We start from the raw sequence: 15688 nt of genomic DNA, 5'->3' as shown, positions 1-15688 counted from the left end.
TTCACTGACCTTCCCGTTTTCTTTCTTCACGCCTTTTAATTAAGAGTCAGAATGATCCTTTGAACTACGAAAATCTACAGGGCTTTTTAATTCCAACTCATTTGTTTCCGGACATGACATAGATGGCGTCGTTCATTCACTCATGGTAATGAATGCCATTTTCTCTACCTTGAATTAATCTTCTGGGCCAAAAGCCTGGTGCCCGTGGGTGGTAGAGCGTGAGGTTCCCCAGGAAGGCAAACAGGGCACAGCTGGAGCCTGCAGGGTGCGCTGTGGGCAGCAGCGGGGCGCAAGTGCCCTGGAACAGGGGTGCCCTGGGCCTGGGAGGCAGCTAAGAAAAGGGCAAAATCAGGCTCAAGTCCCTACAGCCTCAACTCTTCCCAGAAAAAGCTCGGGGATACTGGGAGTTCTACAGGATCTGCAGAGTCCTGAGACGAGAACCGTCTGTGCCCCGTGGTGCTGAGGCCGCTCCTTCCAGGTTCCTTTGTGAGGAGTCTGGTTCAAGCCACCTGTCAGGCAACACCAATCCTCCTGTCGCCGACCCCTGACCCCTCCACACAAAATCCCACCATCAGACTCACAGTGCAGCAACTCCTCGCCTGAGAGGCCCCGCAAGGAAACTTGCTCCCCAAGCCGCAGCGCCTGAGGTGTGAAGAGGAGATGAACTGCGCATGCGTAGGGTGCAAAGCCGTAAGCCACCCGGAACCCAGAGCCTACGCTGCTGGGAGAGGTCGGGGCTTCCAGGCGCAGAACTCGGCCTGGGGCCCCAACTTCAGGTCTGCCAAGATCCAAGCTGCAGCAACGCCAGTGCCGTCCCAACTGCATGTCCTTGGGGACATCTGCTCCAGCAGCTGTGAAGTGTCTAAAATTTGTCCCAGGAGACCATAATTGCCTGTTTCTGGGGCTTTTTCCTTGAAGAGCAGCTGCAGGCATTATTCTCCATTTTGGCTCAGCCCAGGAGCAACCTACCATGGGGGAGCTGACTCCTTCACCTTTTGTTTCTTTTTTGGTGTTTTTTTTTGTTTTGTTTTGTTTTTTTTGTTTTTTGTTTTTTTGTGGTTTTTTTTTTTTTTTTTGGCTTTTATAGTTTTAGTCACTTCAAAACCTTAGGGACACAATTCTGGTTTGGGGCGTACTCCAACTTCTAGAATGGCTCTGATCTTACCTCCTCCCCAGGCAGGACAAATCAGACCCCCTTCAACCCAGCAGGGGATGCAAACTGGAGGTCCAGGTCGAGGGGGCTTTAGCCACCAAATACTCACTCCAGAAGGAAAGATTTGGGCCACCATAATGAAGGATTAAAGTCTGGAGCTCCCCAGCTTTCTTTTACCCTGCAAGAGGGCCAGGGAGGTGTCAGAGGCTCTTTAGGAGAGGAAGGAGAAAGCACCCACCTCTCCTAGCTGCAGAGAGCAGGGATGGAGACCAAGAGGAGCTCATCTATCACCTATGATTCTGCCAGCTCCTTTGAGGTGGCTGGGCTGGGGCAAGAAATGGGAGATAGCTATCTGGCCCTGGTCTCAGGCCAAGACGGGAATAGGGCTACTTCAGAAAGATGGGAAGTTGGAGTGTTTTTGTTTTAAGGTTTATTTCCTTTCACTTCTTAAATATATATATATATATTTTTTTTTTTTTTTTTTTTTTTTTTAGAGTTGGGGAAGGGTAGACCCGTAGGCAGCCTGGCTTCCCAGTATCACTCACTATCAAAGTTCTGACTCAGGAGGAAGTTGACAGCCAAATTCTCTAACTCCTCACGCACCACCCACCCACCTCCCACCCCAGAGAAGTAGGCCTGGATCACCAGGTTTTCTGAGAAGCCCAGAGCCTTCAACCGCCTTATAAATTCCTTCTACTGTGGCTTCACCTAAATGTAGTTGATCTGTAGGGCCTCCTTGCCTAAGGATCTATCTCACCTTCCACATCTGAGATGTCTGCCAGTTCCCTAGGGATCTCATTCAGCTACTGGATGAACTGTTCCTGTTGTTGGCCAATTTGCTGCTAAAGCTGAGGGTTCTTCTGGCCTACAGCTAAATGAAGAGATGGGCATGGATTTATTATTTTTTTTAAGAATTTATTTGAGACAGAGTGAGTGAGAGAGAGAGCAAGCACAAGCAGGGAAGGGGTAAAGGGAGAGGGAGAAGCAGACTCCCTACTGATCAGGGAGATGGGCATGGATTTTTATCTCACTACCAACATTCCACCCCAAAAACCAACTTCATAGAGTAGAGGGGTATGAATGAGCAATGTGCATTTCTTTTTTTTTTTTTTTAAGATTTTATTTATTTATTTGACAGACAGAGATCACAAGTAGGCAAAGAGGCAGGCAGATATAGAGGAAGGGATGCAGTCTCCTTGCTGAGCAGAGAGCCAGATATGGGGCTTGATTTCAGGACCTGAGATCATGACCTGAGCCTAAGGCAGAGGCTTTAACCCACTGAACCACCCAGGTGCCCCAGCAAAGAACATTTCTCAGGCAAGTCGTTTTTTGTTTGTTTGCTCACTTAAATTGGCAGTACAGGATAATCTTTAATGGGTAATATTTTATTCATACAATGTAACATATATTATGATCAAACTTTTATGTGTAAGGCGTGGATCTAAGCATGGGGGAGACAACAAACAAAAACAAAAATACCCCTGTCTTCCTTTTAGGATCACATATGATTTGAGAAAAAGAAACAAAATCTAAATTATGGGAGAAGTATTTTGATGTTTCTTAAAATACACATATACATAATTTATACATACACATACAAATAGTCACATTTATTAACAGACATAAAATATTGACACTTCGAACTTTAGGAAACAGGCTTTTATGTCACTGACTAGATAAGTATTAGAAAAATATACAATATTTACACAACAATTAATTAAGAAAGTAGGTTTTACTATAACATAAGGTAAATAAAGCCATTTTAAATCTTAAAAAAAAAACTTGCATGTCTTTCTGCCATAGGAAAAGCTTGTTAAAACAAAATTAATTCTTAATAACTATATTGTTTGAAATAAAATGCAGAGGGCTTCTTAAGGTTTTTGAACAAGGACACTGCTCATATACTAAAAAGCAGTAGACTGAGGTAAGTTCAGAGGATCTCTTGATTAACTGAATTTAATGAATATTATTTAAGTGAGTTTAAAGCTTTGAGTGCACAGAAGGCTCTTTGTTCCACTTTTTAATGGTTTCAATTCAGTTCTCAGAAAACTGACGGTAGGAAAAAAATGACTTCTTGATGGATCAGGGATAATGCCTAACATATAACTAACATACAACTTTTTTTTTGTTTGTAAGCTTTATCAGCTCTTAAATTGCAACTATAAATATTGACCCTCTTTTACTCATTAGAAAACTGTTCAAATGTATCTACTCTAAGGGCATGAAATGTTTATAATATAAATATGAGATGAATTTTCCTCATCTAGGCCTTCTCTTTACATATGTTCAAATTTAAATGTGGATACCTCAGGATCAAATGAATAACATTTCCTTTTCTTTTTCTCTCCATGAAGGGGTTGAGTGGCTGTCTGCACACCATGGACATTTTATTATATTTATAACAAACTATTACCCATAGACCTTTGCCAGATAAGGTCAGTGTCCAAGGCACTAGTTCCTCATCTCACTCAGGCATATACTAAGGATATAAAATTTGGTGCAGATTTCCAACTCCTGATGTTTCAGAGTGTATACCTTTTATCCCATGTCATGCTGTAGCCATACTGTGGGCCAAAGGGAAAAGCAACCGTTATTGCACAGAGCTGCGGAAGTCCTAAAGTAACAAAAGATGGTGTGACTGTTGCAAAATCCATTGTTAAAGGATAAATATAAAAACATTGTTGCTAAACTTGTTCAAGATGTTGCCAATAACATAAATGAAGAAGCTGAGGATGGTACCCCTACTGCTATTGTGCTGACACACTCTATTGCCAAAGAAGGCTTTGGGAGGATTAGCAAAGATGCTAATCCAGTGGAAATCAGAAGAGGTGTGATGTTATCATCTTGATGTTGTAATTGCTGAATTTAAGAAGCAGTCTAAACTTGCGACAACCCCTACAGAAACTGCTCAGGTTTCAACGATTTCTGCAAGTGGAGACAAAAGAATTGGCAACATCATTTCTGATGCAATGAAGAAGGCTAGAACAAAGGGTGTTAATAGAGCAAAGGATGGACAAATACTACATGAGGAATTAGAAATGATTGAAGGCATGAAGTTTGATTAAGGCTATACTTCTCCATACTTTAATAAATCAGGTCAGAAATGTGAATTCCAAGATGCCTATGTTCTACTGAATGAGAAGAAAATTTCTAGCATCCAGCATATTGTATCTGCTTCTGAAATTCCCCATGCTCACCATAAGCCCTTGGTCATAATTGCTGAAGATGTTGATGGAGAAGGTCTAAGTACATTAGTTTTGAATACACTAAAATTTGGTCTTCAGGTTATAGTGGTCAAAGCTCTTGGTTTTGGTGAGAATAGAACCAGATTAAAGACAAGGCTATTGCTACTGGTAGTACCATGTTTGGAGAGAGATAGACTCTAAATCTTGAAAATGTTCAACCTCATGACTGAGGAAAAGTTGGAGAATTCATTGTACCAAGGATGCTGCCATGCTTTGCATCATGTGGGATGATGGGAAATGTGGGAAGTCTCAAGCTGAAAACTATATTCAATAAATCATCAAGCACTTAGATATCACAACTATTAAAAATAAAAAGGAAAAATAAATGATCATCTGGCAAAAATCTGAGATGCAGTAGGTATGCCCAATTTGGTGGGATAAATGATGTTGAAATGAATGAAAAGAAATTTAGGGATGTCCCCAATGATATGAGCTGCTGTTGAAGAAGGCATAGTTCTCGGAGGGGTTTGTGCTCTATGGCAGTGCATTCCAGCCTTGGACTTAATAACTCCAGCTAATGAAGATCAAAAATCAATACAGAAATGATTAAAAGAACACTTGAAATCCCTGCAATGGTAATTGCTAAGAATGAAGGCATTGAAGGATCACTGATAATTGAGGAAGTTATGTAAAGTTCCTCAGAAATTAGTTATGATCCTATGTTTGGAGATACGTGAATATGATGGAAAAAGGAATCATGCATGGGTCCAGCTATGGTTGAAAGAACTGTTTTATTAGATGCCACTGGAGTAGCCACTCTGTTAAGTGGAGTAGAAATTGTAGTCACAGAAATTCTCAAAGAAGAGAAGGACCCTGGAATAGGTGGAATGGGTGGAAGGGCAGGTGCCATGTTCTGATTTCTACAATTGGGCTTTACCATTATAATGAACTATGAGAAGCTGCTCAGGGCAGTACTCCTCACCAATAACTTCAGAGAAGTCAGTTGAAGGAAATGACTGAAGAAAAGGCTAGCTGATATTTAAGAAAATCACTATAATCACAAGTTACTGGTTTCAGTTGACAGTAAATAATGGTTTGCTGCTGTCATTGTCCATGCTGGAAAATCATTTATCTTGCATTTTTTAATAAAAAAGACATTTGTACATTCCTGATAACAGGGTACAAGAGCCATGTTCCAATGTACTGCTTTCAACTTAAATCACTGAGGCATTTTTACTACATTTAACTGTTCTGTTAAAATCAGGATTTTAATACTTGCCATCACTAAATGAGAAGTTAAGAAATGGCTTTCCTGAGGAGAATAACAATAATTATGTACAAAGTAGAGAAATATTCAATTAAGTGGCAACACTTTGGTGTAAAAAACTTTGTTTCTAGTTTAAAAGAAATTAAATTTGATTTATGAAGAAAATCATATTCAATTATTGGCATAACCATAAATATTTCCACAATAAATATAAATTTAATAGTAAATGGAAAAGTATTTCTGTTGTTTAAAACTGGATAACATGGAAATGAAATATATTTTGGTAAGTTAAAAAACTGGGAAATTATTTCCATCTATGGTTACTGGTTCTAGCAACTAATATGCCACTCAGATTAAATATGAAAACCTCATATAAAACTCATATAAAATATGAAAACCTTTTCCTCATACTTAGAGAGAAATTTTCATGCAGAAATAGGAAAGCCACATATGTACAACCCTCAATACAATTAATCTGCATACACTAAAAATTTTAGACTCTAAACATTTTACTACTTTTAACACTTTAGGACTGTTTAATTTCTATTATACCAGTGGAAAAATTAAAACATAGTGTATCAGTCTTTGAAGAAATCAATTACTGAAGCACCAGAATTGCTGCCACAATTCTGTATTCGTTTTCATTAATTTTTACTATATTAACAATTTTGCTACCATAATTATTTAGAAAGCATAATATCAAGAATAGCAGTTGCTCCAGAAGTGAAAAAGACATAAACCTTACCTTCCAGTTGGAAAAACTAGAAAAGCCATACCAAAAAAAGTTAATAAATAAAGAGTCTCCTAAATGTCTTAACTGAGAATATAAGGAATGGAATGACTGAACCTAACTAAAGGTGAGGAAATGGACTACTCTGGTCCTTTTCAGTGAAAGTGTCAGAAGTCCAACTCAAACGATTTTATGGGAAAAAAATAATTTTGGCTCATATAACTGAAAAGATAAAACATCAGGCTAAATATAGTTTGCATAAAGATGGATTTAGAAACATAAAAGAAGCAATTAAAACTATCTCACACCAGATTCCTTCTCTTTGTTTTATTGTCAAAAAGCTTACTGCTTGTAATAGAAAATTTGAATCTTGAGCTTGGTATCTCAAAAAAAAAAAATCGATACAATTGAGAAATCCACATTGCAAAGCACACATATATATAGATATATAGATATATAGATATAGATGTGAAGATATGAAGAATACTTGAGTAGTAGTTGCACATTGAAGAACTGGTATATAGACAGATATAGGGGTAGTATGACAGTGGTTTAAGTTGAATTTTGTAGTTAGGTGCTGCTTTAAATTTTACACTTGTTTTCCTAGCTGGATGATCTGGGGCAAATCAGCTGCTCAAAAATGGATTCTCCACATGTCCAAAATAGTGATAACAGGTCTTTTTTGTTTGTTTGTTTTGTTTTGTTTTGTTTATTTATTTGACAGAGAGAGAGAGACAGTGAGAGAGGGAACACAAGCAGGGGAGTAGGAGAGGGAGAAGCAGGCTTCCTGCAGACCAGGGAGCCTGATGTAGGGCTCAATCACAGGGTCCTGGGATCATGACCTGAGCCAAAGGCAGATGCTCAACAACTGAGCCACCCAGGTGTCCCAAGATAACAGGTCTTAACAGGACACAAGTCTTGCCAAATAATAAAGGCTCAAATACTGTATAAGAATGTTGTCATTATTACTTATTATAGAGACACTGCCTTGCAAAGTCTAAAGGGTTGTAGAGCTGGAGATTAGTAGTCAGGAGATTATTTTATGCCTATAAAGATATTCTATGATCTCCTAAAACACTTTATTTCCATAACACTTTATTTCCATAGACTTTTTATTGACATTCACCACCACATCTACTTAATTATCAGCATTTGAATCTCATACCTGTCAACTAGATCATTTCACTCAGCATATAAACATGAAGTTATTTCTCCAATCTAAGAAACATGTTTTTGAATATACCTCTTTTTGCAAATCAAAAGATTTGTTCATACTCAATATTTTCATTTACTCTACTTCCACTGTGTTTTAATCCCATTCTGATAAGACTGTTATATCTTCCTATACTCATGTCTAAACTGTAATACTTTAAGTTCTTGGTAGTGGAACTGTGAGGGTATAAGCATATTTAATTTTATTAAATATCATCAAACAGCTATTCAAGTGGTTGTAACAATTTGCACTTATAATATTAGTGGATAAGGGATTCTGATATTCATTTTTTTAAAGATTTTATTTATTAATTTGTCAGAGAGAGAGAGAGAGAGAGCAAGCACAGAAGCAGGCAGTGGCATGCAGAGGCAGAGAGGGAAGCTCCCGCTGAGCAAGGAGCCTGATGCAGGACTCGATTCCAGGACCCTGGGATCATGACCTGAGCTGAAGGCAGATGCTTAACCAAATGAGCCACCCAGATGTCCCAGGGATTCTGATATTCTATAGTCATGCCAGCACTTGATACTGTTAAGTTTATTTGTTTTGTTTGCTTGTTATTTGTGCATGTTTGCTTTTGGTCATAATAATAGAATGATAATTCATTATTTCAAGCTTTTGCTGATTACTAGTATAATTGGAAATAGTTTTATATAATTTCTATGTATTAATTTTTAATATATATTCATTGATGTATTGAATACTTTCATATATTTTGGATATTAATTGCTTGCATGCATTCAAAATATTTTCTTTGTCAGTGACATGCTTTATCAAATTTTGATACAAAGAAGGTTTTAACATAAAAAATCAAATTTATTAGTTTTTCATTAAGACTTATGCTTTTCATCTTCTTAAGAAAACCTTTCCCCTGTTGAGATCATAAAGTTATTATTATATGAATACCTTTAAAACTTCTGAAGTTTTTCCTTTTACATTAAAAATTTTAATCTACCTAGGATTATTTTAATGTGGAATTTGATTTAAATTCCCTTTGGCTAGTTAACTAATTTTTGCATTTGGACTTGTCCATTCTTTCTCCATTAGTCAGGAGTGTAATTTCTGTCATATAATCAGTGCCAATATATTTGTGCATTCTTTATTTATTCTGTATTCGGACCAACACTACACCCTTTGATATCTAATAACTTTAACTAGCAATAATGAAAAAAATTAAGCTTAAAGAATAAATAGAGTCTCAGAAAGCACTTGGTAAACATTAAATACAAAAATACGTGTAATGGGAGTCCCAGAGGACTGGAGAAAGAGAGGAGAAGAAACAGGAAAACATTGATTAAAAAAAAATGTTAGGGTCTCCTGGGTGGCTCAGTCATTAAATGTCTGCCTTTGGCTTGGGTCATGGTCCCAGGGTGCTGGGATGGAGCCCTGCATCAGGCTCCCTTATCAGCAGGAAGCCTGCTTCTCCCTCTCCCACTTTCCCTGCTTTTGTTCCCTCCCTCACTGTGTGTTTCTCTCTCTCAAATAAATACATAAAATCTTAAAAAAAGAGAAGCTTAAAACTCCCTAATTTGATGAAAAACATCACTGTTCATAGCCAGGAAGTTCAATCAACTCCAAATGGGATAAATACAAAACTACATAGAAATTTAGAGTCATACTGTACAAGGGGGAAAAGAGAGAGAAAGAGACAGAGAGAGGCAAACCAGAAAAAAGACTCTTAACTATAGAGAGCAAACAGAGGGCTGCTGGAGAGGAGGTAAGCAGAGAGATGGGGTCCACGGAAAATCGGAAGTAAGAGGGCACTTGTGATGAGCACTGGGTGTTGTATGCAAGTGATGAATCACTAGATTCTACACCTGAGACTGATGTTACACTGTATGTTAACTGTAATTTTAATAAAAACTTGGAAAAATATTTATATTACAAGAAATACTAAAGGAAGTTCTTCGGATTGAAATGAAATAACACCATGCCATTATTATTATTTTTTTAAAGATTTTATTTATTTTTTTGACAGACAGAGATCACAAGTAGGCAGAGAGGCAGGGAGGAAGCAGGCTCCCTGCTGAGGAGAGCCTGCTTCCTCCCTCTCTGCAGGGCTGGATCCCAGGACCCTGGAATCATGATCTGAGCCAAAGGCAGAGGCTTAACCCACTGAGCCACCCAGGTGCCCCACACCATGCCGTTATTAGGAAGATATGAAGAACACCAAAATGTTAAATATGTGAATTACTTAAAATTAGGGAAGGTTGTCTAAGCCTGAAAATGGAAGAAGGAAATAATTTGAATGAACATTAAGGCAGCTCTTTGAGGTGATGGTAATATTCTGAAACCAGAGTGTCATGATGGTTGCACACCTATATACATTTGCTGACAGTGGATTGTAGACTTAAATAGATGAAGGGTCTTTTGGTAACTAAATTATACTTAAATAAAGCTATTTTTAAAATCAATCAACATAATCTATCATATTTACAGAATAAAGAAGCAACACCAGATGATCACATTAATATATGCTTAAAGACATTTGACATAATTTGAGACACATTAATGATAAAAATCTCTCAACAATTTAAGGATAGAAGAAAACATCCTTAACCTGGGAAAAAGCATCAACAAAAACTTACACCTAACTTCATACTTAAAAAAAAGAATCTAAACAGTTTCCTCCTTGTAATTTGAACAAGTCATGGACATCTAGTTTCACTCTTCTTATTAAAAAGATTTCACTGGAAGTCCTAGCCAACGCCATAAGTAAAATAAATGATAAAATAAAATGTATACAGACTTAAAAGGAAAATTTAAAACAGTTTATAGTTACAAAAAGTGTGCTTGTTTACATAGAAAATACCAAGAAATGTATCCCAGTTCCTAGACATTAAAAAAAAAAGGTCAAGTTAACAGAATACAAGATCAGTGTACAAAATTGGTTATGTTTCTTCCATTTATTAGCAAAAACCAATTGAAAGCTGAAATAAAAACTTTTCTTTAAATTGCTCCAAAATTAGATATTTTGGTCAAAAACCTAACATAATACGTGTAGGATTAGTACATTGAAAATTATATAAAACCGATAAAAGAAATAAAATGCATAAATAAATGGAGAGATATAGCATGCTCTCAGATTTGAAATCTCAATATAATTACCATGGTAATTCTCTCAAATTGTTTCATAGATTAAAGGGATCCCAATTAAGCCCCAGCAGGACCTTGTGTAGATATCTACAATCTGGATCTAAATTGTTTATGGAACACGAAATTACTGTTATAGCTCAAGTGATGTTGAAAAGAACAAAGCTAGAAGTCTCAGTATTGGATTTTAAGTATAACTATTTTAAGCTACAGTAATCAAACTGTTAAGGGTGAGAGAGAGTCTGCTGTGTGAATGAAGGTATGGTCCTTGGATTCCTCAGAAGATTTAGTTGAGGATCCACACTCAGAATAAAGGCAGCCAGAAGGAAAGTAGCAAGCTCAAAGCAGTTTATTAAGGCGAAAGTACACTCTGAAGGTGAGAGAACCAGCAGGTTGAACCCGCCCCTATATTGTTTTGGAACAGGTTTAATTGGGTCTCTCTAGGCTGGGAAGAACTGTAACATACAGTGGAGTAGTCTCTACTGGAGGCTGTTTCCATTCCTTTGGGAAACTCCTCCCACAGGTTGAGAGAGGGCATTGTTTCTGTTTTTTTTTTTTTTTTTTTCTTTTCCTTTAAGACTTGTTTATTTACTTGAGCGAGAGAGAAAGAGAGAGAGAGAGAATGCACAATAGAGAGCAGGGGGAGGGGCAGAGACAAAGGGAGAGAATCCTCAAGCTGACTCCCTGCTGAGCCTGGACCCAACTTGGGGCTCCATCCCAGGACCCTGAGTTCATGACCTGACCTGAAATCTAGAGTCAACTGCTTAACTGACTGAGGCACCCAGGTGCCCTGGGAGGAGGAAGTTTTGACCCTACAAGGTATATACCAGAATGTTCAAGGCAGCCTTTCTCCATTGTGTGGGGCTGTTCCCACAATGCAAATGTATTTTAATTAGTTTAGGGGTTATCTTGGAGCAGAGATGGGGCATGTTCTCCACTCTTGGCTCTTGATCTGTCAACCCCAAGATTTTGGAAGCCACAAGGTCAGGAGGTTGAGTTTATGGGCTTATAATGTGTAGTTTATTTATCGTCTGTGTTGTCTCCAGCTCATGTCCCTACCATTCCCTTTCAAGGACTTGGGACTCTACCTCAGACCTTCCTTCCACTGCTCTCACCTAGCTTCTACCTAACAAAACTGGTGTAATCTTTGAGAAAGGATGGACATGTGGATGTGTAAAAGAGAATAGAGTGCAGAAATAGACACACAGAATCTAGTGATTTTGACAAAGGTGCAAAAGGTAATCGACTGGAGAAAGGATAATCTTTGCAACAGGTTGTGGCATAAAAACTAAATACCAATGTATAAAAAATTGAACAAGATTTCTGCCTTTGTAGAGGAGGAAAATATTTTTCTTTTCCCATTTTAGGTTATCCAGCAGAAGCCCTGTCCATGATACTGACTAAAGACAGATTAATAACAGAAAAAACAAACAGAAGTTTAATAACATGTGCATAGTACTTATAAGTGGGAGTACCTAGAGATGCAGAACTCAATTTTAGTTAGAAGTTGAATTTGTAGATCATCTTAGGCTGGAAAAAAAAAAAAAGGGAAGAAAGAAAGAGAGAGAGAGATGTGGGGCTTCTAGGTAGAGAAGAGAAGTTATGGGAAAGTGACCAGGAAAATAATGATAAACAAGTTTTATTTAGTAAGGTGTGTTTTGCAGTTTTAGGTCAGTGTTTTCTCCATTGATAAGAGTTAAGAGTCATCCTCTTCATGGCAGGAATCTTTACAAATGGAAATTTCCTTCATAAACTTAAATTTCTTTAAAAAGGAGAATTTTGTGCCCTGTTTTCAGAGCTCTTTTTGAGTCTGGTGGTTCTCAGTGACCTTTAGCTCAAAATAATCTATATGCCAAAGAGGTGTATTTGGGATGGCATAGTCTCGTACCTCTTACCTTATACTTCATACAAAAATCAATTCAAAATGAAAAATAAATCTAAATGTAAATGTAAAATGATAATTTTTTTAAAAGAAAAGTTATGAGAAAATCTTTATGACCTCAGATTAACCCAGCTGCTCTGTTAAAACATCAAAAGCATGATTTTAAAAAATATTTGATAATTGGGCTTTATCAAAATTGACAATTTTTGCTCTGGGAAAGATATTGTTAATAGAATACAGAGATAAGCTAACAACTAAAGAAAATACTTTCTCCATATCTTTTGAAGTATAATATGTAAAATATTTGAATTAATTTGCATATTTCAATAATAATTCACCACTGAAGATATACTGGTGGCAAATATGCACAATAAAAGATGCTCAACATCCTTAGTCATGAAAAGTGCAAGTTAAAAACTCAATGCAATAACCACTGCACAACCAAAATTTTTTTAAAAATAACAACAGTAAGCATTGAGGATCTAAGCAAATATGACTCTCAGATATTGTTGGAGGGAAAGCAAAATCATATTTTTTTATAAACGTAAACATACTCTTACCATATATCCAGCAACTCCTTTCCCAGGTGTTTACTCAGAGAAATAAAAGCTTTTGCTGCAAAATAACCTGCATATGAATGTTGGTAGCGGTATAATGTGTAATTGTCAAAACCTCCAAACAGATGTCCTTATGGGTAAGCACTCATACAATGGTGTGCCACTCAGCAATAAAAAGGAAATGCTGTTACATGCAGCAATGTAGATAAGTCTCAAATGAATCACGCTTCCTGAAAGAAGCCCAAATCAAAAGATTACACATTGTATCGCACTCTGTGATTTCATTTATATGACATTCTGGGAAAGTCACAGGTATCAGGAAGGAAAATAATTAGTGGTAGAAGGAGATGGGGGTAGGAATTAAAGAAAACAGAATTTTTTTATGGTAAGAGAACTCTTCTATATCACAGACATGGTTGTGATTGCCCATCTCTATGAATTTCTCAAAATTCACTCAATGTTTATAAATGTATTCATTTCAATTTTGAATTGAATTCCTATCTATCTATATATATGTATACATTCTATTCAGTAAATTCAGAGTATATGTATATATTCTATTTAGTAAATTTTAAGTGGATACATATACATACATGTATTATAAATGTTACTGTATGTAATTAGGATGAATTTAAATAAAATGTTACTGTATGTAATTAGGATGAATTTAAATAAAATTCTAATTAGAAAAGATGTCTATTTTTCTTCTCAATGCTTCCATCAAACTCTCCATCCACTTGCCTATCTTTCCTTCTCCTGAATTTCTTCAGAGTTCTTTCATTTTATAATTTCTCTTTTTAGCTACATCTTCTATACCATTTAATCTATCCACAGAGTTTTAATTGCTACTACTCTATTTTTCTTAGAAGCTCTAGTTATTTTTCCCGTTTTGCATTTTTGAATAGTATCTTCTTTCTTTTCCATTATCTTACACTATCTTTTATTTGTTAAAATATTTTACATATCTATTTACTAATCTATACACAATAATATGTTTTTTATTATTTTATATAGGCCAATATTCTATTAAGTGACATATAGGATGCATGTCTTTCTTTCGCTCAATCTTTTTTTTTTTTTTTTTCATGGTCTTATTTGCCTGAACTTTCTCTTTGGAAATTTGTCAGTATTGTGCTCCTCCAGGGAATATTTGCTTTTGCTTTTGCTTTTGCTTTTACTAGGCACCTTGGTGAACTAACAATAAGGATCAATCTAATTAAATTCTCAGCTTGGAGTTACTTGAGTCAGGTAGTTGGTTTAAATAAAATCCCCAGTCATTCTAAGAGGAAGTCTGCAGTTAAAAAGTCTCAGGGGATACTCTTTCTTTTTATCCTCTCAAGATGAGAAAGAAAAGTTTTCTTGTCAACTACTTTTGATGGTGGGCATATTGTTTCTAGAAATTTCACCAAGTTTATAAACTTTCAAAGGAGGTTTGTGCAGGTATCTCTGTTTCAGATCTGTAAAAAGTTTTCAAGGACCTTGAAACATGTATTCCATCCTCTGTGTAATTGTCGTATCCTCAGTCTCTTGATTAAAGAGGTTGATAAATGCTCACTGGACAGGCACTTTCCATGGACAACTGTCTTTACCACCGTAAAATCCTATATTACCTTAGAGTTTTTCCTTACCTTGGAAACCTAACTATGCTTTTTTTGGGGGGGAGGGGGGTTGGAGGAGGCAGTGGCAGAGGGAGAGAGAATATTAAGAAGGCTTTACATTCTGTGGGGCCCCAATGGATGGCTCCTCTACTCAGATCTCCAGACCCTGAGATCATGACCTGAGCCTAAATCAAGAGTAGGATGCTTAACCGACTGAGCCACCAGGTGCCCCTATAACTATGCTTTTAAAATGTTGCCAGTTCTACTTAATTTAGCATTTTTAGTTGTATTTAATAGGGCTTTTTCTCAGGTATTGTAGGAAATACAGTTGGCTATATTGCCATAAACAAAAGTGATTATTATTATGTAATTGTCTTTATTTAACTCCAAATTAATAGCTATCCTCATAGTTTATTTGAATTTGGTTGGACGTTTCAAAGCCAGAATATGCCACTCCAAATTATGCCTCTTTGGCAGAGGATTTTTTTTTAAAGATTTTATATATTTATTTGTCAGAGAGAGTGAGCACAGGCAGACAGAGTGGCAGGCAGAGGCAGAGGGAGAAGCAGGCTCCCTGCTGAGCAAGGAGCCCGATGTGGGATTTGATCCCAGGACGCTGGGATCATGACCTGAGCCAAAGGCAGCCGCTTAACAAACTGAGCCACCCAGGCATCCCCAGAAGGATTTTTTTTTTTTTTTTTTTTTGAGAAACCATAGACAAAGGAGAAATTCTGAAAACAGAGTAGAAGTTATCTGTTTGTAAGGGAAATTTATATTATATACAAAGGAAATTTCTATTTGTAAGAGCATCTTCATCTCTGTACCAGGAAGAGAAGGATTACCCAAATCATAAGAGAATCTTATGGCAAATGAACAGACTTTCACACTTAATAGAGCTCAGTCTAGTTTCCCCTGTTTTTGCTGGTCACCTCCTCTTAAGTGGCCTCCCCACACCCTTCCCTTATTCCTTTTGTCTTTAGCTGAAGATGGTATTTAGGCTTAGACTGTTGTTT

The 15688-nt window shown here is 36.9% G+C and overlaps 1 pseudogene; it reads left to right on the top strand.

The window, feature by feature from the left end:
* The first annotated feature begins 1149 nt into the window (after nucleotides 1-1149).
* LOC123946457 lies at nucleotides 1150-5255 on the top strand (annotated as a pseudogene).
* Nucleotides 5256-15688: the final 10433 nt, after the last annotated feature.

The sequence above is a fragment of the Meles meles genome, chromosome 7 (genome assembly GCF_922984935.1).
Source record: "Meles meles chromosome 7, mMelMel3.1 paternal haplotype, whole genome shotgun sequence".
NCBI lineage: Eukaryota > Metazoa > Chordata > Mammalia > Carnivora > Mustelidae > Meles > Meles meles.
This window is presented reverse-complemented; position numbering and strand designations above follow the sequence as displayed.